Here is a 24,695-nt window from a genome sequence, read left to right as displayed (position 1 = left end):
TGTGGAATCACAACGTTCTCTCAGTGTCTGTGTGTTTTTCCTCTGGGTGCTCTGGTTTCCCCTTACAATCCAAAACTATGCAGGTTTCTTGGATTGCCCCATAGAGTCCTGGGATGTGCAGGCTGGATGGGTTAACTATGGTAAATGTGGAGATCCAAGATGGCGGCGACTCAGCAAGTCTGAGTTTACAGTGCTCTTCCCAAAACCTGGGTAAAGTGAGTTACTCACCCCCACCACACTTACCAAACCACCCAAAAAAAATTTCTAACCTTAATTAGCTGCTTACTATTATATTTAAGCAGTTTAATATTAAGTGGATAATGAGTAAACCAAAGGGATCCCGCAGCTCTCAGAAAACAAAGACCCCTCCCCCACCCTCCTCTCCTCCTCCGGCTGCAGCTGATGTAAAAACAAGCCTTGAAGAGATGATTGCCAGGCTGGAAACGACACTCGTCAATTTCATCGCAGAATCCAGACAGAGATGGAATGCATTCAAAGAAAAGCTGCAGAAACACAGCCAGGCTCTGGAGGAATTACAGGGCCGAGTGGAGGGGGCGGAGCTAAAGGCCACGACCTCCGAGGCTGCAGCACAAACAGCTACAGAACAGGTGAGAGCTCTGGAGCAGAGAGTCCGGGCCTTTGAAATCTACATGGATGACCTGGATAATAGAAATCGGAGAAAGAATATCCGTCTTCTGGGCCTCCCTGAACAAGAAGAGAAGGGACAGTTAGTAGTATTTCTGGAGCGATGGCTGCCCCAGCTTTTAAACCTGGGGGCTGAAACTGACCGGGTAAGGGTGGAGTGGGCCTACCGGGTCGCAGTACGCGGATCTGGCCCAAACCAGCGCCCACGCCCGGTCCTGTTCCGGCTGCAGAGTTATAGGGAGAGGCAGATACTCCTGGATGCCTCCAGAAAGCTTGGAAAGGATCCTAAAGCCATGATCCATGAAGGATCCAAGATTATGTTATTTCAGGACTTCTCCCCGGCTTTGGCACGAAGGAGGAAGGCGTTTGATGAGGTGAAGAAATGTCTAAGGAACTTAAATATTCAATACACTTTACGCTACCCAGCGACGTTATGCTTTACCCACGAAGGATCCGAGTATAATTTTAGATCACCAGAAGAGGCTAAGGAACTTTTAGACTCGTTTAAATAAATCGTAAGAGACAATTTATGTTGGCTTGCCTCTTCCACACTCCGTGGGGAGAAGTGGATACTTTACTTTACTTTTGCTTCTGGGAGCAGGGTTGTTTTCCCTTGCTATTTTATGTTATTATACTTAACTGTAATCTGTTGGAGTTGTAATTTTATAGTTATGTGTGTTTGTACGTGGCATTGATGCTATCAGATATACTCAGGTGTGGGTGGGGAGGGGTGGGGGTGGGGCGCTCACTGTTAACTCTAGCTCAGTATGATATCTAAATCCGATTAAGGAGCGCCCGGGTCAAGGGTGGGACACTGTTTGGGAGAGGATATGGTGGACCTTTAGAAAGGAAGTAAGGCCCCCTGAGAACAAGGGGGAGGATCTCCATTCAAACATGTTTTTTTTGTTCTTATTGTTTGGAAATAGTTTCCTTTTTATTATACTGTTATGAGTGTATTAGAGAACATTTTCTCTTGTTTGAAGGATGTAAGTGACTCAACTATACACTCTGGATAATTGTGGATTAGATTAGTAGTTAACTGAGTTTCATTGTTTTTCTTTCTTCTTTAGTATCATTCCTTTGAATTTTGATGATTATATATTTAAGATCTATTTTTATATTAATGTTTGTGCTTGAAAGTTCTGTTTATTTTTGTAAATCTGTCAAAATATTAAATTTCTAATAAAAATATCTTTAAAAAAAAACTATGGTAAATGTGGGGTCATGAGGATAGTCGGTGGGGGGGGGGGGGGAAAGAGAGGGGGGTGGGAGGGGACGTTCTTCAGGGGTTGGTGCAGACCTTACTTTTTCTGCACTGAAGGGATTCTATGAAGTTCAAACTGGTTTCACAAAAGCCCCATGAAGGAAATCAGTGAATGTACAAATACTCAGTGTACATGTAAACCTTAGGGTTGTTATCATTCCAAACATAAAAGTTTATAAACTCAGACCTTGACTTCTATTTTGGGATGGTAATATGTAACTCACAGAACTGGCATCATGACAGATGGGATCCAGGCAAACATTAGCTCAGAAGTCATTAGATTCCAAAACCAGGATCAGCCTTGCTTAATCTCCACCCCAATGACAACCACTGACAGCAAGGCAAAAGTTAAGAACTCCTTTTGGAACCCAGGGTGAGCAGTTATTTCAAAATTTGTTCATAGAATGTGGTCATCACAGGGAAAGTGGGCATTTGATTTCTATCTCTACTAACCCTCAAACAGGTGGTGGCGAGCTACCTTCTTGAACAGCTGCAATTCATCTGAAGCAGGTATACACACAGTGCTACTAGAAAGGGAGTCACAGGATTTTAACCCAGTTATGGTGAAGGAGCAACAATATATTTCCAAGTCAGATGGTATGTAACTTGGACGGGAGCATGCAGATGGTGGTGTACTTCTGTGCCTTTGACTTTAGAGGCAGTGGAGTTTGCAGATTTCGTTCACTCTAATCTGTCTGAATGAGTAGCTGTAGTAGATCCTGAAGATGGTAGACATGACAGCCATGGTGATATCTTTCGAAGAGATGTCAAATTGATGCCTCATCTGGCTACTTGGGTCAGAAATTAAAAGATGCCATTGCATTATTTTAAAACAAAAGCCGCTTTTTAACCTCCCAATATTTTGGCCAGTATTTGTCCCTCAACCTACAACACAAAAAAAGTCACTGGCCCTCACTGTTCATAACAATTTGCAAGGTGCAAAACTGCCCTCTCCATTTCCCATTTACTACACTTCAGAGGTAATTCAATGGCACTTTGGGACATCCAGGGTTTCTGAAATGCAAGTCCATCTGAAAGGGAGTTCCACTTTTATTTCTGTTATTGGCCAGAGATTGCAACTATAGCTTTGGTCACCCAAGAGTGTTTGGGGTGCAGTGAGGACTATGCATATTGTACTGGCGAAGGCCCTATTGGGTGGATGGGGGGGTGGTGGAATTCTGATATTTCTCTATTGTAGATTATAATGCGTTACAATACTGTTGGTTTCTTAGTAGAAAAGGAGCTCGGTTAAAAACTAGAGCAAGCTTTCATCTGTGGATGTACATCTCAACGTTCCTCATCTTGTTCCTTTAGGTATACATTGAAGCATCACACTCTCTTGACACCTGCAACAAATGACTACTACAAGGCAATGAGTCCTGATGAAGGGCTTTGCCTGAAACATCAATCTTCCTGCTCCTCAGATGCTGCTTGACTGGCTGTGCATTTCCAGCACCAGTCTAATCTAGACTCTGATTTCCAGCATCTGCAGTCCTCACTTTTGCCTACAAGCCAATTCTCTCTCTCTCTCTCTCTCTCTCTCACACACACACACACACACACACACACACACACACACACACACACACACACACACACACTTCTGTGAGCCATTATTTTATTTACTCTTGTATCATATAAATAACTTTTAATTAGACAACCAATCTTTTACATCATTCATGTCCATGAACTTTAAGTTGGTTACGCTGAAGCCTCTACTGATGGGGATGGAATGGGGATCAAAGAAAAACCATCGGTATCCTGATCGAAGAACTGCATTATGCGCACAAAGATCGAGGCAGGATGAGAAGATATTGGTCAGGTTATAGATTTTTAGTAAAAGTCTGAAACAGCATTGAAGATGTGGATGGCATTATTTGTGTGATCATAAAACTCTTCCCTACATGCTATCACTGAGATATATTAGAGATGACATCTCAGACAACTGTGTCTGTTTATTCAAGCATGGCCTTGAGAAAGGTGTCCAAAGCAGATACATGTGGTGATACCTTCAAACAAGACAATGATGCAACCGATATTCAAACAAATGTGTCACAGCTAAGCATTTTCCTTGTATGGTACAGTTGCAGCAAGGAAAGGAGTTGTAAAGAAGCAATTTGCTGCTGCTGTCAGGTTAACTGCAGATTAGTCACCTGCTCAGGAAGACATGCCAGGAGTACGGATTCTAGACTGACTACCCTACTCCACAGGATCTCTAAGAAACCAGCTTTATTATGAGTATGTACTGCCACTTAGTAGTGGAATAAAGATATACCACATGAAGTCGATGGTATCTAAGTTGTTGCATCTCACTGATATCAAAGGCGGAATTTTAGACACCAGAATGGGTTTTACCCTCGATCTGTATCCTGAAGAAGAGCTTATGCCTGAAATATTGATTCTCCTGCTCCTTTGATGCTGCCTGACCTGCTGCGCTTTTCCAGCAACACATTTTTCAAGAAGTCCAAGGGGTATTATGTTCAATAATACAATGCAGCAGGTATTTAGTTTTAAAGAAAGCTATTTCACGCCAGAATGGATGGCATCAACAAACAGTCAAGATATTGGTGCCTAGATATAGGATGATGCATTCCATCTGGTTCACTAATATCCTTTATGGAAGAAAACTGCCATTCTTACCTAGTCTGGCCTACATGTGACTCCAGACCTACAGCAGTGTGGTTGACTCTCAACCGACCTCTTGGCAATGTCGCATTTAAATGGAATCACATTGAGACTACAACTTAGAAACAGGACATTTGACCCAACAAGTTTCTGCCAACATTTTTCTTCCCCACAAGCTCCCCCTCACTCTTCATCTAGTCTTAACAGACACAGAGGTACAATAGCATGTACAACACACAACAGTTATGTAGCAATCCAAAGAACTGGATTAATGATTCAGAGACAGTTTCAAGTTTCACCACAGCAGCTAGGGAATTTAAGATTCAAACAAGTCATTCATAAAATAAATCAGTGCTGGCGGCTTAATGGTATTATCACTGGATTTGGAATTCAGAAGTGGGAGTCAGTTGGCTGGGTGGCTGGTTTGTGATGCACAGCAATACCAATAGCATGGGTTCGATTCTCAACATTTGTGATGACCTCAGCCAAGGTCCCAGTTTCTCAATGTCTCCTGAGGCACGGTGACCCTCACAATAAACTGACCACTAGATATTGTTCTCTGATGGGAGAGCAGCCTGATGGTCCTCTGGGAATAGGACAACTACTAGTACAGAATCCCAGATTAATGCTGTAGAAATAAAAGCAAAATGCTGCGGAGGCCACCATTTTTATAACTGAAACTAGTCCAATAGGCCATGAGTAATGTTGTACAGTACTTTTCCTTCTTACAAGGCAATCCTACTCCAGCTAAACACAGGTCCAGCTTTCACTTGATTGGAATGATTATTCTATAACTGGTCAAAAATAAAACAGCAGCATTCCAGTCTCAGCCCCCGATTAATTCTCTTATTGACAAAATGCATTCTGATCACAACAAGGTAATAATGAATACATTGTAATCGAATGACTGTCTCAGCACAGGAACACAAGAGCTGGGAGCAGGAGTGGACCATATTGTCTCCGCTATTCAATCCAATCATGCATCATTATCTGGCTAGGCACTTTACTGATCTTACAAAATTATAGTGGATAATGCTCTGAATGTGCTCCGTATTATTTAATAAATATCATTCATTTTGTTGAAAAACGGAGCTGTTCAGCATCCTAAGATCATCAATTATGTTTCTGTCTAACAGTAAAGTAAGCTGAAATACAGTGATAAGCAGGAGGTCTTCAATCTTGTGCACTGTAAAGCCAGAGCAGGTATTCCTGCTAGCTTTCAAAATGGCTGCTGCATTCCAGGGAATGTGTAGCTCTTGTGGTTTTTGGCTCCTTTCCCATGTTTGTGCAGGCTGTCAGGGACCAGATAAAAATGATGGATGGGACATCTCAGATTTTACATGCAGAGTACAGGGAATGTGGAAATGATCGGCATTTTAACTGAGAAAAAGAAATTTTATAAACAAATTGCCGACAAACGGTGAAGTTAAATGCTTAAATTATTTTTGACCAAACCAAAACAATCCTGTAGAAGTGCAAGTTAGAGAGGTGGTGGGGGGTGGTGGGGTGGGGGGTTGAAAGTTTACTGGGCACTCTCCATTTTTATTTATTGTTTCATTGGCCTTGTTAGTTAGATCAACATTTCCTGCTCAGCCTTAACTGCCTTAGGGAAGGTGTTGATGAATTGCTTTCTTGAACCACTGCATTCCTTGAGAATGTAGAGACAGCCATAGTGCTATTAGAAAGGGAGTTATAGGATTTTCACTCAGCAACAAATGAAGGAATGGTGACAAGTCAGAATGGTGCAGTGGTGGTCACATGCATTGGCTGCCATTGTCCTTTGCAGTGGCTCATGGGATCGAATGTGGGCCTCCTGGCGCAGTGATACATACTACCACTGCACCTGCAGAAGCTTATTTTTGGAATGGACACTACAAGGGCGAATAAAATAAAAATAGGAGAAAGTGAGGACTGCAGATGCTGGAGAGTCAGAGTCGGAAAGTGTGGTGCTGGAAAAGCACAGCAGGTCAGGTAGTGTCCAAGGAGCAGGAGAATCTATAGTTCTGAAGGGCTTATACCTGAAACATGGATTCTCTTACATCTCAGATGCTGTCTAACCTGCTGTGCTTTTCCAGTGCCACAATTTTTGAATCAGAAAATACCTGAGCATTACACTGGCCTTGTGTACAGCAGAGAAGTTGTACCAGAATGAATTAGTGGGTAACGTTCCCTCCTTTCAATTTTACTTAAGAACAAAAGATTCAATTATAAATCCAGATATCCTGTTTTTCTGGTGATTTAAAGTGATAAACGTAACTGCTTAATTTTTCATTAATAGCACAAAGGAGGAGTGACTTACACTATGTCATGCTTTTTCATGGCCATCCAGTGTTTTGAATCTCTTCACACCTTGTGAAGTACCTTTTGAAATGTAGTCATCATTTTAACGAAGCAAGAGTAGCAGCTTTGTAAAGACCAAATAACCTTGTTTTATGATGTTGATCAAGGAGGTAAATATTGGTCAGGACACTTGGTATTTCACTCCTAATGGGCCTTGGGGGCTTGTATCTCATCCTAAGCAGACAGACAATTCAATCTCTCATCGAAAAGACCATAGCGTCAGGGATTTCACCTGACGAAAATGAGTCTACATCTGAGATTTCTATATGAAGAGGCTATTCAGTTCATATTAAGAGGACGCTACAAGATGATGCTGCCTTGCTTAAAAAACCCAAAACCTTAAGTTGAAGGAAGTCGTATTAGATGAGATTGTAATGTGAGAGTGTACCGGGTTTCACTTCACCTTAATTGGTACTGAAGGTATTGTGTGTCTGATTCCATTCTCTGATGCATCTTGACAAAGGACCAAGCTCGCTCGCTTCCAATTCATGTGTGCAGCAGTTCATCCAGCTGAGACAGCTTAATTACAGCTGCCAGCCTTGCCTGAATGACACCCTTTTTTGGTTCTCAGAGCAACACTTAAACTTCAGCGAATGATATTTGCTCTTTCAGGAGTATTGCTGTGGACACTCTCATTGCACACAGAACTGGAATACGTGCCAGATGTTCACGCTGCCATTCATTTCAAGGTAGAGCCAGTCAAATCCCTGTTGTCACTCGGTCAACTGACATCATTACTCTATCAACCCTGAGTGGTGCAGCTAGGAGACTGAGCCGAGATTCAATCTAATTTTATCACAATTGCAACATCCTACAGCTCCTTGAAAATTTATCTGTCTATTAGCAGCCTGCAAAACACTCAACAACGACATGGCGTCTTGCCAGTAAGGCTGCAACCACTTGACTGTGAAGACAATCTTTGACTGAAAGCTTGCATTGGTGGTATTTGTGTGATTTCCCTCAATTTTCACAAGTTTGAATGGTCTTCTCATCTTTTGGGACTGATCCATATTGGTATAAGGCAGTGCCCTGTAGCACTGCCAGGGCATTGAGTCCCTTGGCTGAGTAATGGTAAAAAAGGTGACAGTCTGTCAGTCCAATCCCAAGAGCTACAACTCCCTTGTGGCTGATGGCAGCAATTGACTGGCAGGAACCCGATCTCAGAACTGCCCACTGCCCAGAAACAGAAACATAATCACCTTTGTGTTGAACTTGGAATGAATTTTCCAATGCAAGGCTGTCCATCTGTCGTTAGTTCAGATACAGTCCTGATTATTTTCATTTGTTTTGGCCATAGCATGATCCTGCTAATCTGTCATGGGATTTTCTGTGAGTAATTGACTTTCTCAATTACCCAATGAAAGGGTATCTGTTTTAACTAGTCGAGTGTAATCTATATTTTCCTCAAACTGAAGCATTTGGTAACTACTTGGTTTTATCATTACAATTCAAATTTCACTTCCTACATAGTTTAGTGATCGGTGAAAACATAATTTGTGGTTATCAAATAATTCAATGAACATACTGCAGTGTGTTATTATTTAACCATTAACTCAAATCTTCCACAATTTTTAAAAACTACACTACTGCCAAGCTTCAGTGTGAACTTGGGGCCTTTTTTTTGCTGTTATTGCAATCTTTCCAGTTTAATAGATGATTCTGCTGTGCATGTAATTAAACCTCTGTTCTTATTCACTCAGGAGATATGTCATTTTACCGGCTTCAATAGACATAATTTGTTACTTGATGTATAAAGTAAAGCCACGATAGTCTCAGAGGGCCACAGGGCTGCTTTCTCCCTTGTTGCATCCAGTTCAAACAAAAGGTTTTAATATTACAGTGGTAATATCCCTATCTCTGACCTGGAGGCCTTGGTTCAGGTCCCATCTGTCATTGAGTGCATAGTAACATTTATACACAGGTTGATTAGAAAATATCTTCAGTATAAACATACTGGTCCAAACTTTCCAGCCTCTGGACGAATGGAGGCCTGATGTACAAACAGAGATTTGAAACAGGACTTGCGAAAGCCCGAACATGCTGAACTACAGGGAATTCCCAGGGAATGTTCAACATCCAACGAGCAATTCTCCTGATTCCTGAGACCCTTGCACAAAAGGAGCCAGCTAAGAGACTGAAGTAGAGACTTTGGACAGTTCCCCAGTACACTTACCTGAATAGTTGACAGGAAATGCTAGACATAGAAAAAACCACCTCCTGGTGAACTGTAATATTGGCATCCACTTAATGTGCCCATCTTCCCTCCAATCAAGTCCCTGAACCCAACTACATCCCTTTTCATTGATTACCGCTCTGAACACTTGGCCACCTCCTTATCTGAAGGGCTCATGCCCGAAGCGTCGATTCTCCTGCTCCTTGGATGCTGCCTGACCTGCTGCGCTTTTCCAGCAACACATTTTCAGCTCTGACCTCCAGCATCTTCAGTCCTCACTTTCTCCACCTCCTTATCTTCCTAGGCTCCAACTCCTCTCCACTAAATAACATCAGGCCTGGCCCCACCTGTCAACGTATCCACTTTCAGCCTCACCTTCCTTCCTACCCTACTGTCTCATTCATCCATGAGACCTCACACTGCATCTTGAAAGCAGCACTGTATAAAGTTTATGCACATTGGGTTTACCCAGATCTACTCTTCTGCAATGGACCTCTCCAAGAGGCACCACGTTACAATTTCTGGTCATACCAGAGTCAAAACAACCTGCAAGAAATGCAGAGTGCCAAGATGGAGAAGGTACGAGTAGAGCACCAGCGATTGACATTCCTTCGAAAGTCCAGGTTACTATAAGTCCTGAAAACATGACTTCAGGACCTTGGACAGCACCCAAAAAAAAATCTTTATCAATTCAAATTCTCCACAGTTTATCCCAGTTCCTGGAATCCAATCATATTTTTTTGCATTAACCTGCGTTACAGGAACATTGGCACAAAAGATGGACAAGGTATTTAAAACTTGATTACAACATGTCCACCATGGAGAAAATGAATCACAGAGACACATCCTGAACTGGGGCATGGCAAAGATATTCACTCACAGCCATTATGCCAATCTCTTGGAATTTGGCAACATCATAAATGATCGAGTGATTCCAAAGCTTGGAAGCCTGGTATGGTCCCTGTAAAACAAACTACACATCCTTCCTCTTACGATGCTCCTTAAGGACTACCTTATTGGCTCAGCTTTCGGTCTTTTAATATTTCCTTGTGGAAATTCAAACTTTGCCTAATAAAGCGATTGTAAAACAAATTATTGAAACTTCTCAGATGCTGAAGTTCATGTTCAAATACAGCAAGGAGAAAGTGAGGACTGCAGATGCTGGAGATCAGAGCTGAAAATATGTTGCTGGAAAAGCGCAGCAGGTCAAGCAGCATCCAAGGAGCAGGAGAATTGACGTTTTGGGCATGACCCCTTCTTCAGGAATGACTGAAGAAGGGCTCATGCCTGAAACGTCGATTCTCCTGCTCCTTGAATGCTGCCTGACCTGCTGCGCTTTTCCAGCAACACATTTTCAGCAAATACAGCAGGACCTGGTTAATATCCTTATTTGGGCTGACAAGTGACAAACATCATTCATGTCACACAAGTTCCAGGTAATGACCATCTCCAACAAGAGGCATTCAATGGCAAATAACAAGTATTGAATATGCCACTATTAGCATCCTGAAGTTACCGTTGACACAAAAACTTAACTGGACAACCAAATAAATATTGTGGCTATAAAAACAGATCAGAGGATAGGAGTTCTCTAGTGAGTAATTCACATTTTGACTCTAAAAGCCTGTCCATCATGGACAAATTTAAAAATCACAACACCAGATCATAGTCCAAAAGGTTTATTTGGAAGTACAAGCTTTCAGGGTACTGCACCCTCATCAGGTAGCTTAGTCACCATGGACAAGGCACAGTCAAGAATGTGATGGAATACTTCCACTTGTCTGGATGAGTGGCTTCATATCACCCAGGACAAAGAGCCCATTTGATTGGCACCACATCCACAAACATGCACTCTATCCACCACCAATGCTCAGCAGTGTATACCATCTACAAGATGGACTTCAGATATTCACTAAGGCTCCTTAGACAGCACCTTTCAACCATATCCATCTAGAAAGACAAGAGCAGCAGGCATGTGAGAAATCCACCACCTGCAAATTCCTCACCATCCTGACTTGGAAATATCATAGTTATTTTCCTGTCACTGGGTCAAAATCCTGGATCTTTCTCTCGGATAGTATTGCGAGTCTACCTGCAGTACATGTAGTACAGTGGTTCAAGAAGGCAGATCACCACCACCTTCCCAATGGGCAATTGTGGACGGGCAATAAATGCTGGCCCCGTATCCTGTGAATGAAATTTTTTATAAAATACGATTAAGATGTCGTGCAGACATTTCTCAAAGTCCTGTCCCTCATGTTTTTGGAACTCAATCAGGTACTGAAATGATATGCATCAGTGCCTGTAACTTAGGAATGGTATACTGTCTCATAATTTTAACTTAATTTTAAATTCAACTTTACTTTTCTTATTTTTTAAAATATCCTGTTGCCACTTTGTCACCTGCTAGATTTACACATTTTTGTTACGACATGATTGTCAAATTAGCATGTTTTTGACTAGATTACTCAGCCTATGTACGAATGATTCCATTCAAGCTATACTGCACTTCAGCCTCCTTGTTGTGAATGCATTTCTTGGATAAAATACCATTATTACTGAACTGGAGTAGGTCCAATGCTCTGATCTCAGGGTAACAAATGCCAACCTTGCGAATACCACTCATATTAAATAACTAATAATACTATCACTTCAGAAAGTTACTGAAATTTACTGACCTAATATACCATTAAAAAGATAATCTGCACTCATTACTCACTGTGGACTTATCTTCCTATCCAAGGCATCCATTTTTTGGATTCTCAACACATGTATCAGAATTCAAAGCCAAAAGCTATGCAAATAAAGAGAGAGACTAAACACACAGGTGCAAGCAACAGGTTTAAAATACTCACTCAATTTGCCACAGAAGTGCATTAATGTTTATCTTTACATCACACATCAAACTAATACTGATCATTCAAGGAGGATATTTAGGGAGTGAAAATTACAAGTGTACACTTTCATTGTACCTAAACCAGCAAAGTAATAACAAAGAACCGTTCTCCAGACAACCTATAGCCTTCAAATTGCAGTATAATTTAACGTAAATTATTTCTTGTGAAGTCAGAAGTATTGACACCACGTGCTTACATTTAAACAAGTATCCAAATGTACACATCATTGTGAAACATATTTTATGGTCACTGTTTTGTGCAGGTTATCACAATTGATTTTGTTCAATGCCTATATTAAAAAAAAGTGTTTTTCCCCCTGCAATAAATACTCATAAATGTTTCTGACCCTTTGTTTGTAGGTACAGAATTTATCTCTAACTTTAATTTCTCTCTCAGTTAATTTATCTCTAACTTACTCAGGCCATGTGCAGTCTTACTGAATTTATTACTGGGCTGGAGAAGCACACCTCAAATGGGTCAAGGTTACGCTGAAGAAAGGTCCCTTCTGAGTTGTACTGCATCATTTTGTCTCTTTTACACTTTCATAGGATGTAGGTGTCACTGGTGTGGCCAGCTTTCCAGTGAGTGTGGGATCACACTGGAACCAGACTGGGTAAGGACAGCGGATATCTTTCTCTAAAAGAAAACTAGTGAACCAAATGGATTTCTGCAACAATCAATGATATCTTCATGGTCACCATTACTGAGATGAACTTCATATTCCAGAAGATTAATTGAAATCCATTTTCACCAGCTGCATGTTGGGATTTCAACTCATCTGCATAGTACATTTTTTCCAGCATTTGGATGTCTAATGCAGTGACATTAATCACTGAACCATAATTGATCTGCGAGCAATCTTCATGTCCATTGTTGCCAACAGCATCCCAACCCTAATATCTTTTTTAGTGTAAGATCTAGGCTGATATTCCAAAGAAATACTGAATGATTGCTACATTGTCAAAGATGCTGCTTTTTGGAATAAGATGTTAAACAAATTCAGTACTGGTTCAATTTTGCGAAACAATCCTTGGAATTACTTTGAGAACAGGGCATTCTACATCACATCTTGGCAAATGTTTATCCTTCAAACAACAACATTATAAAAGATTAAAAACTGAAAAGATTGTGGATGCTGGAAATCAAATAAAATAAAATCAATTGAAACAAAAACAGAAATTGCTGGAAAAGCTCAGCAGTTCTGACAGCATCTGTAGAGAAAAACCAGAGTTCGCATTTTGGGTCCAGTAACTCTGCCTCAGAACTGTTTTGAGGAAGAGTCACTGGTCCTGAAATGTAAACTTTGATATCTCTCCACAGATGCTGCCAAATTTGCTGAGCTTTTCCAGCAATTTTTGTTTTTGTTTCATTTCTGTTTTTATTTGTTTTTTTCATTTCATTATAAAAGATGATTAGGTTATTATTATACTGCAGTTTGTGGAATCTTGCACTGTACAAGTTAGCTGTCATTTTTCCAACATTGCAATGGTGACAACATCTCTAAAGTGTTTTATTGACTGCAAAACACCTTGGTACATCCTGAGGTTATTCAAAGGTGCTAAAGCTTTCCTTTCTATACAAGTTATTAACCATGCAGAAGTTATGGACAAAAGAGCACAGCAATTCACAATAAACTCACTCTTGTACAAAGTAAACAGCTCCAACATGAAAATAAGTGAAGGAATGATATTTAAAAATACAGTAATCAATTGTTGCATCCAATGTTAGGGAAAACAAAAATCTACAAGCTCTGTTTAAATAAACTGAGTTAAATAGTTTTCCTAACTCAGACAGTTATCCAGACAAATTAGATTGGTGTGAATAGTGCACACTGCAAGAATCCTTTCAGTCAGAGGGCAGGAACGTGGTTCAACTTTGTTCCGTAAAACACTGAAAACTACATTGTGCTTGTCGTGTCACAGTATCATTTGGCTACAGAAATAATTGCAGTATTTAAAGGCAAATTACACAGCAAATAGAGGTTGCACTGGTGTCTCTGGATGATGGCTTTAGCACAACACAACACATTACCCCATATAAACACTTTATTCGCAATTCCACTGGCAAGGTTGTCATTTCATCTGTCATCTTTCCATCTTGTGACACCTTTGTGTACAAGCCAACTTTGAGTCTTACATGCTTAATCTCTTTGTATGTACAGACAGACAATTGGGTACTCATCACTTCCAACTCTGTCATTTTTATCAGTTCGCCAGCTTATTCACCCTCCCATGCATCTGTCCCTCTCTAATTCTCCATTAATAAAAGGCACAGAAATGCTTTGAACAGAACTTGTGCTACTGGATTTGCTTGGTCATACCTTGGGTACTCTCTTGATTGTCAATGTCCCAGTGAATTCTGCAATGTTAAGGAGTACACAAAACCACAATTGTTTCTTCCAAAAGCTTCCCAAAAGCAGAACAGACTCGAGAAGGCCAAGGAAAAGACTTAAGTTAATGGTGGCTGATGTCTACATTGGCTTATTGTGGTGTTTGGGCACCCGCAGGATTGTTGGCCATAAAATAGCCCAATGAAGTGTTTTCTGCACTGCTGAAGCCCGTAGTAGCACTTCCTTCACCTTGCTTTATAACAGACAGAGTACGCATTAGTGCTGGAAAATTCATGCAGACTACAAATCTAATGGTTGGCTGCATGAAATGATAACAAGAACAAAACTTATATTAATAAGGCACTTTTCATGATCTTAGACCATTGAAAGGCACATTTGAAGCAAAATGAATGTCCTTGAATTCTGGTTACTATTGTCATTTTGATAAAAACGCCAGTCAATTTGCACACAAGCTTCCACCAACAGCAAGAGATATATGAAAAGGTAATTTTTTTCCATATATAATGTTGATTGGAAGATGAATGTTAGACAGGACATCTTGGAAATATTGCTGCTGGACCTTTTGATATTTGATTAGAGACAAAAAAATCTGCAGATGCTGGAATCCAAAGAAAACAAGCAGGAGGCTGGAAGGGCATAGCAAGCATCAGGTAGACAAGTCAACATTTTGGGTATAACCCTTCTTTGATGTCATTCAAGCCATAGCACCTTCTATCGCGCCTCACCAATCAGTGCTTTGGACTTTCAACTCTTCCATAATCACTGCCTCAAATTATTAAGTTCACTTGCTGAGACAAATGAATTAAAATTTAAAATCAAAATTACAAGTCCTCAGGTTAAATATCCACAAACCTTTCGCAGTGGTTCTCGACTAAATTTGCATTGACTTTCAATCATATAGTTCAACAACAGATATAGAAATGTAGAAACATTTGACCAGCGATGCATAGTAATAGCAAACCAGCTAAGTACAAGGTACGGCTATTGCTTGGCTACAATGTTATTATTACAATATTGCATGCCAAGAAGCGCAAGTTTTTTTTTGCAAAGAGGTGGAACAGTTACAAATGTCAGGATAAAATAGATTTAGTTATTTTGAAATCCGCTCTCAATAGAGAATGATACACGACTGCTGGACAAGAGGAAAGATGGCTTTTCAAATAATCCCTTCATCTCAAGTGAGGATGAAACTAGCACTTTCAAGAGTATTAAGTGGTAAGCAACACTCAATGAATTTATACTCAATCAATTATACTTTGCTCTGCCAATAACGCCTCACCAGTGTCCACAAAGAGAAACACCTACAGCAGCAAACAGACCAAGCCTCGCATTTCTGTAAAGACTTGAAATGATCATTAGAATCAAGACAAATGGTGCAGCACATTGTCAGTGCTGATGGATGATGCTATGGCAATGTGACAGTGGGAGGTTGTTGTTAGATTCACGTATCTAGGTGCCACAGTCACTAGTAATCCATCACTTGATGCTTAAATCAACATAATACTTTGTGATTCGTATATCCAAAATGAACAAGTGAGTGCAGATCAACAGCAATCTGACTGAGATCACCTAACTGCCCAATAACCAAAGACCATCTGGTGTGTACATTCACCTCTGGATCACAATCTGCAGAATGATGACATCTCTGCTACACCACCACCTGAACATGAGACACGAAGACATTTCTTATTCACTCATGGGAAGTGGGCATCAATGGCTAAACCAGCATTTACTGCCCATCCCTAGTCACCATTGGTGAGCTACCTTTTTGAACCAGTGCAGTTGATGTGTTGTAGATAGACTCACAATGAGTTCCAGGATTCTAGAGTTCCAGGATTTTGACCCAGAGACATTGAAGAAAGAGTGGAATATTTCTAGGTTAGGATGGTGAATGGCTTAGAGGGGAACTTGCAGTTGGTGGCTTTCCCATGTATTCACCAGCTGTTGTCTTTCGAGTCGGAAGGGGTTAATGGGTTTGGAAGGTGCTGCCTAAGGAGGATTGGTGAGTTTCTGTTGTGCATCTTATAAATAGTGCACAATGCTGCTACTGAGCATCGGTGCTGGAGGGAAGTGATGCTTGTGAATATGGTGCCAATCAAGTTGAAAGCAATGTCCTGGATGGTGTCAAGCTTCTTATGTTTTTGATGGAGTTACACACATCCAGGTAAATGGGGGTACTCTATCACACGCCTGACGTGTACCTTGTAGATGGATGGACAGACTGTGGGGAGTGAGGAGATGAGTTACTCACTGCAGGGTTCCTAGCCTCCGACCTGCATGGAGAATCCAGTTCAGTTTCGGTCAGTAGTAACCTTCAGAATGATGATAGTGGGGGATTTGAGTGATAGTACACCCATTGAATGTCAAGTGTGACTGACATTAACATTGACAACTGGGAGGCAGCCATTAATTGCCATTAAACCTGGCTAACTTGTGTGGAAGGGCAAGGGTAGACATGAGCAGAAACAGAATCCTCAGATGGCCAAGAACACAGGCAAGAAATCTTTACACTTTCCAGGATTTCCTCTGCAGCAAATTTTGAAAGAGACAGCTATGACAGAGTGGGGGTCCTGAGCCACACCAGGTGAGAGTTAACACTGAGGTAAGTACCATGACAACGAAAATATGTTGCTGCTTTGGATGTGCCAGTTGTCTAGATTAGATTAGACTTACAGTGTGGAAACAGGCCCTTCGGCCCAACAAGTCCACACCGACCCGCCGAAGCGTAACCCACCCATACCCCTACATTTACCCCTTACCTAACACTACGGGCAATTTAGCTTGGCCAATTCACCTGACCCGCACATCTTTGGACAGTGGGAGGAAACCCACGCAGACACGGGGAGAACGTGCAAACTCCACACAGTCAGTCGCCTGAGTCGGGAATTGAACCCGGGTCTACAGGCGCTGTGAGGCAGCAGTGCTAACCACTGTGCCACCGTGCCGTCTACTTCTCATGAAAAGAGAGCAGAATGCAAATACAAAACACCAACAAAAACCATCAACTCCTATTAGGAAGGGAGTTTGATATACTCCAATTGCCACATTGATCGATATCATCACTGGACCAATAGATGATAATAGCACAATAAAATCTACTTGGTAAATCAGCAGCACTCTAGCCACTGATATCTTATGTTAAGAGTTAATCTGATCCTCTTCAATGAAACACTTACCTCAAGATCTTTGAAAGAATCAACAATATCTCCTGAATGCTTTTACTGAGTCAGCATCCTACTAATACTCAAGTGCCAATCCATTCCATTTGTCAACAATTCAAATTTGAATTTGTTAGGATCCCAGCTGATGCTAATACTATACAAGTCAGATCTCAGGATAGCTTGACTGATCATTCATTTAACTTTTGCAGCTAATTAACATGGCAGTTAATCTGACACATATTCACAAGAGGCTGTGGTTTTTCTTCAATAACACATCAAAATTTTATTAAAAAGATAGAAAAAAATGAAGCTCTTTATTTAATGAGATGACAATGTAAATGATCTTAAATGAAATATCAAAAGGTTTCAACCTGCGTACCAACACACACCATTAGAGAAACCGAATCTCAGAAAACCAACTTCTATGTCAGCTTCTTAAATTCTTTTGCCCAATTGATACTTTCCAGAGTCAAAAAGTGTGGCGCTGGAAAAGTGCAGCAGGTCAGGCAGCATCTGAGGAGCAGGAGGGTCAATGTTACGTGCATAATTTCTTTGCAAATCGATGCACAACTTTGCATGATTTTGATGGAGCGATTTGTTTTTCAGTCCTAGCAACTTAAAAATAGCAATCCAAACTCTCCTGGCTTAGGAGCTCTGAAAACTAGAAACCACAACTGAAGTGACCTGAACTGACTTGATACATCTGCTGTGACCTGCTGATCTGAACTCTGGGTTTTCTGAACTAAAGGCTTGAATCTTTTGTTCCGAATTCAAAATTAGCTATTTAGAATAAGAATTCAAGAACATAGGATTAGACAATTAAGCCTGTCAAGACTGCTCCACCATTTTCAACAATCATGATTGATCTCATCTCTACTTTAACTCCATTTTCTTCAAAACTCTTTAACCCACTATTAATTAAAAATCTATCTCCTCTTTCAATTTATTCAGTGTCCTGGTATTCACCATATTCCAGAGCAGTGAAACCCACACATTCACAAACCCTTGAGAGAAGCAATTGCTCATCACCCATTTACATCTGCCGGCCATTAGCTTGCCTTAATTGTCTCAAATAGTTTAAACACTTTATTCCTTAAAACTCATCTAAAAGACATTTGGATAATTACATGATTAGGAGAGTTACAGAGGGATATGGGCCAAACACAGGAAAATGGGAGTAGTTAAGTTTGGGTTACCTGGTCAGCATGGATGAGTTGGACTGAAGGGTCTGTTTCCATGCTGTACGACTCTTTGACTACAGGTATTCTCTTAGGCACTGTATTTTAGTCACATACATTCCTGGAACTGATGAACATAGGTTACTGTTCAAAATCAATTTTCTGACCTTAAATAAAAATTCACAGAACTGACCCACATCCATCTGCCTCTATTTTTAAATTCAAATCCAAAAAAGGATACTATGTACCTTATGCAACTTACATCACACAATTGCTGTTTATTCACTTTAGATAAAAGCAATAGGAAGCAGGTCCTCTTGTCAGTGCAAAGAAAACTCTTTTTAATCAACATTATTGGTTGACTTCAATATTCAATGGTATTCTCCGAATCAGAAGATTGTAGTGTCCAGTCCCATTTTAGAGAATTGAGTTCAGAAATCAAGGTTCCAGCCCAATGTGACATTATGGCAGTGCCACACTATTGGAGATATTGTCTTTTGGATGAGACATTAAAACAAAGGAACTGTTTGCTGTTTCAGTTGTACATAAAACATTTCACAATACTGTTTTGAAGAACCTCACAATGCTACACTCCTCCAGCTTCCACCCAAAACATATTAAAACAGCCATCCCCTATGGACAAGCCCTACGCATGCACCGGATCTGTTCAGATGAGGAGGAACATGACGGACACCTGGAAGCACTCAAGGAAGTCCTCACAAGAACATGGTACGATGCTCAACTCATCAACCGCCAGTTCCAACATGCCAACATAATGACCTCCTCAGGAGACTGACACATGCTGCAACCGACAGGGTACCCTTCGTTGTTCAGTATTTCCCAGGAGCTGAAAAATTATGTCATGTTCTTTGTGACCTGCAACACATTATCAATGAGGATGAGCACCTCACCAAGACCTTCCCCACACCTCCTTTACTTGCCTTTAAACAACCGCCAAACCTCAAACAGATTGTTGTTCGTAGCAAGCTGCCCGGCTCTCAGGATAACTCCATACAACCCTGTCATGGCGGACGCTGCAAGACGTGTCAGATTGTGGACATAGATACCACCATTATGCATGGGAACACCTCCCACCTTGTACATGGCAGGTATTCACGTGACTCAGCCAACATTGTCTATCTTATACATTGCAGGCAAGGATGCCTGGAGGCATGGTACATTGGGGAAACCGAGCAAAGGCTACGACAATGGATGAATGGGCACCGCACAACAATCAACAGACAGGAGGGTTCCCTCCCAGTTGGGGAACACTTTGGTGGTCCAGGACATTCAGCCTCAGACCTTCGGGTGACCATCCTTCAAGTGGACTTCGGGACAGGCAGCAGAAAAACGTGGCCGAGCAGAGGCTGATAGCTAAGTTCGATACCCATAGGGAGGGCCTCAACCGGGACCTTGGGTTCATGTCACCTTACAGGTGACCACCATTGCACAATACTCTCACACACACACACACACACACACCCTTACAGACACACACACTCCCACACTCAGACATGCACCCCCTCACAGACTTCAGACACTCTGCACTCACTACACTCATACACATACACTTTCTCACACTCACAACCCCCAACCAGACAGACAGACAGACAAACACCCACATGCACACATATTTTGTCGAGTGAATTTATACTTGCAGGGTTACATTGTACTTTGCTCAAAAACGTCATGAATTTATGTAAAATTCCACTATCTCAGTTTTTAGATTAGAATCAATCTAAACATCATGGCATAGACAGAGAACACAGGGGGCCAACACCTTCAACATATTGTCTAGCTATCACCATTTTTAACAGCTAACCTGAGAATGCAACTTTTTAAAAAAAAGGTTTTGTGATTTACACATGAAAGAAGTGAAACTATCACTGTATTTTAACAGACAATCAATTTTTCAATGTATGATTTCAGTTACATCACACTGTAAATTTTTGCAATAAATTCTGTGTTAGGATTGAGCCCTCCACTATCACCCGATTGAAGGAGCGTCGCTCCGAAAGCTAGTGTGCTTCCAATTAAACCTGTTGGAATATAACCTGGTGTTGTGTGATTTTTAGTTTTGAAGAACAGCATGGCACCATAGTCTTGTGCAGTATTTTCCACTCCAAGTCATTGACGAAAGAACTATAAAACTTTTCCTGTGACTGTTTGTGGGAGCGTGCTGTACTTGTGTTTATTGATATACTTCCTAAATTATATAATAAGTTCAAGAATACTCCTTTGGCTGTAAAAAACAATTTAGAATATCCTGAGATCACAAAAGGAGCTACATAACTTGACAGGATGGATTCTGAGAGGTTGCTTTCATTTCGAGGACCAACTAGAACTATGGGACACAGTTTAAGACAAAAAAAAGTCTCACCTTGAAGACAGAGACAAAATGAATTACTTTCACTCAGAGGGTTAAAAGTCTGAAATTATCTTCCCCGAACAGCAGTAGAGTCTGGGATAGTAAATTTGATTAAGTCTGACTTAAACGGATTTTTGAGACCTAACGGTTTCAATAGTTATGGGGTGGGCACACGTGAAAGTAGAATCAAGACCACAACCAGGTCAACCATGATCATTTTGCACAGCAGAACTGGCTCAAAGTGCGAAATGGACTTCAATCCTTCTACAACATTTCTATAATCAACAAACCTTTCTTTCATTTGCAAATGAAAAGATCTCTTTTCCAACGATGGATTTTTTTAAAAAACAGTCTGAAACATGGATCAGCTCTGTTCCAACGGTTCATTCCAGGGCAAAGATAAACAAATATCTGAACTCAGCAAAACGTCAGGCCGAAACCTTAACTTCGTAAAGTCACAATTGCACTGAGTAACCAAGACAATAATATACATCATCTGGTTCAGCAAGATCCAGAGAGAGTATAGCTGTATAGAAAATCAGAAATGCAGCTCTTTCCCTTCATTACAGTATTGTCTGACAATATATTTGATTTGATATGATCCAAATCAAGGAGGAGAATTTTAAATGAAAGCAGGCACTGTTAAATAATAAATGATCATAAATCAAAGTGTATATGGTAGAATAAAGATTAAATGCAGTTTAATTATGCACTGGCTGATAGTATCTCTCATCCATCATGCATTTCAGTCAAAATATGGGGAAAATGCTGGCACTACTTATTCATTTAGTTGCTCATTGAATTGAAGGGGATAACTTCTCCTGTACAATCTCAGAAGCTTTCTCTTCATCGAACTATATGATTACATTCTTTGGCAAGTACTTCCTGATCTTTAAATTGCATTTCTCGAGGACTTGCAGATTATTTCTGGATGAATGGAGTCTACATTCACTTATCAGGCTGACACAGCCCTCCGGAACTGTCTTCCCACTCCTGCAGTTGCCAGAGGGTAAATATTGCATTACAGAAGCTTGCATTTGTAAAGTTTCAAATTCCAGACCACCCTGATTTTGACAATGCCCAGAATCATTAATTATCTTGATCTGACTTCAGAATTCCCTTTATCAGACATTTACATGTCCCTATGATTATGGAGTGTGAACAATGACAGAAATCACAACACCTTTGATTCATCAGTTCACACACTTATATTCCTTCCATTGAAGGTACATTTCAGTACAGTATACCCAAACTGAACAACACTCTATAATCAACCACTGCAGTGTTACATATTTCTAAGTAATTTTACAGATTATTTCCTTTCAAAACATTTGTGTACATACAACATATACAATAGTAAAAGACATTCACAGCGCAAAAGTGGAACCACAAATTGTTCCATTGTAATTTGTTTCCATGTAAGAAAGATATCATTAAAGATGAAAATAAATCAAAGTAAAAATTCCCATTTAATGGAATCTAAATTCCATGATGTGGAGCTCAAATTTAAGAATTTCCATGTAGATACAGACTCTGATAAAGGTCATGCTATTTCATTGATTTACTAAATACTCATTGGAACCACCTAGCTGCTGTCAACAGAGAGCAGGGCATATCATGAATTATGTCTTCTTGACTGGTCTCAAACAGATAATGGCAATTTTACTTTGTGTCCCTGAGTTATCACATTAGACACTTTCTACTTGGTATTATGTACATCCAAGATATATTCTAATAGATCCACCTAGAGTCACAGAGATGAACAGCACAGAAACAGACACTTCGGTCCAACTCGCCCATACCAACAAGCTATTTCAACCCAATCTAGTCCCACCTGCCAGCACCTGGCCCATATCCCTCTAAACCCATCCTATTCATATTCCCATTCAGATGCCTTTTAAATGCTGTAATTGTACCAGTCTTCACCACTTCCTGTGGCAGGTCATTCCATATGCATACCACCCTCTGCGTGAAAAAGTTGCCCTTTACATCTCTTTAATATATTTCCTGTCTCACTCTAAACTTATGTCCTCTTGTTCTGGACTCCCCACCCCAGGGAAAAGACCTTGTTTATTTATCCCATCCATGCCCCTCAAATTTATAAACCTCTATAAGGTCACCCTCAGCCTCTGATGCTCCAGGGAAAACACCCCAAGCCAATTCAACCTCTCCCGAAATCAAATCCTCCAACCTTGGCAACATCGTTGTAAGTCTTTTCTGAACCCTTTCACGTTTCACCACATACTTCTGATAGGAAGGAAACCAGAATTGAACACAATATTCCAAAAAGTGGCCTAATCAATGGCCTGTACAGCGGCAGCATGACCTCCGAACTCCTATATTCAATACTCTGACCAATAAAGGAAAGCATACCAAACACCTTCTTCACTATCTTATCTACCTGCGATTCCACTTTCAAGGAGCTATGAACTTGCATTCCAAGGTCTCTTTGTTCAGCAACACTCCTGAGGACGTTACCATTAAGTGTATAAGTCCTGCTAAAGTTTGCTTTCCCAAAATGCAGCACCTTGCATTTATCTAAATTAAACCCTACCTGCCACTCCTCAGCCCATTGGCAAAGAAACTCCAGAAAATCTAGGATCAAAAGTAAAACCTTAGTAAGTTCATTATCAACCACTTCAAACCTCTGTTTTTCACAATGAGGGCCCCAGCTCAATGACAGAAAGAAGGGAGAAGAAAAACAGATACACTTAGCAGTTCTAACAAAACATTTTTGAAGTATTAGAAAGCAGGAGGGCATTTTGCCCATGGCTGTGACTGAATAAAAGAAATATAAATCTTAAAATATAATAACATGTAAAGTTTTGAATATATATGATACATTCTGGTCAATATTGTATGTTAAAAAGCCATCTCACGGGTAAAACAGCGATGCAGATGGTAGTTGGCAGAAATGACAGTCTGATGTGAAAATTGCTTCAGTCCCACAGCTCCTAAAATCAAAACAATGAAGATGTGAAATAGATGTGACAGCTTTGACTTTTTTCAGTGATCTGAGAAACTATCAACACTGATGGTGTCTAAAATGCTGCCACATTCAGACTCAAAATTATACATCTATCCTTCACCATAATTCCAAACTAAATAAGCAAATTAAATAAAATTATATTTAAACATAATTAATCACGTATAATTTAAAAGGAAAACGCAATCATTAATTTCAATGTATTGGTAAAATATGCACATTGAGCATGTTAATAAAATGAATCTTCATTAAAGCACATCATAAGCAGAATTTTCTCAGCACTTTGAATCTTAGAAAATCGTAATTCAGGATGGTTATAAACAGTGGGATGCGAAGTCCAAATTTAATGTGCAAAATAATAAATTGTTTTTAAATTCATATTGTGTTTTCAGGAGATACAGTTCTAATCCTATTGATGTGAAGCTATTTTTGTCATGAAAAATCAAATTGTCTGTTTATTCAAATTGCAGGAAAGGATTTGTATTCACAAAGCATATCTCATGACCTTTGCACATTCAAGGTTGCTTTACAGCCAATGAAGTGCTATCAAAGGGTACTCTCTGTTACAATGTAGGTAAACAGGGCATTCAATTTGCATTCAGCAAGGTCCTACAAACAGCAATGAGATAACCATGTTCTAGTGATGTTGCTTGTGTGATAAATATCAGTTAGGCACTGGAAATTCTCCCCTGGCTTTTGAATGGTTAT

General features: G+C 40.3%; 1 protein-coding gene across 1 annotated transcript in view; it reads right to left on the bottom strand.

Moving 5' to 3' along the window:
- ccser1 (coiled-coil serine-rich protein 1) overlaps window positions 1–23,954 on the bottom strand; it is a 1,124,107-nt gene extending 1,100,153 nt beyond the window's left edge. Inside the window, exon 1 of the mRNA XM_060851459.1 lies at window positions 23,881–23,954. The gene's annotated coding sequence lies outside the window, so the exon portion shown is untranslated. The remainder of the gene's footprint in view (window positions 1–23,880) is intronic.
- Between the last annotated feature and the right edge of the window lie 741 nt (window positions 23,955–24,695).

Source organism: Hemiscyllium ocellatum, chromosome 36 (genome assembly GCF_020745735.1).
Source record: "Hemiscyllium ocellatum isolate sHemOce1 chromosome 36, sHemOce1.pat.X.cur, whole genome shotgun sequence".
Taxonomy (NCBI): Eukaryota; Metazoa; Chordata; class Chondrichthyes; order Orectolobiformes; family Hemiscylliidae; genus Hemiscyllium; species Hemiscyllium ocellatum.
The sequence above is the reverse complement of the archived record's forward strand: the minus strand, read 5'-3'. Positions and strand labels throughout refer to the sequence as shown.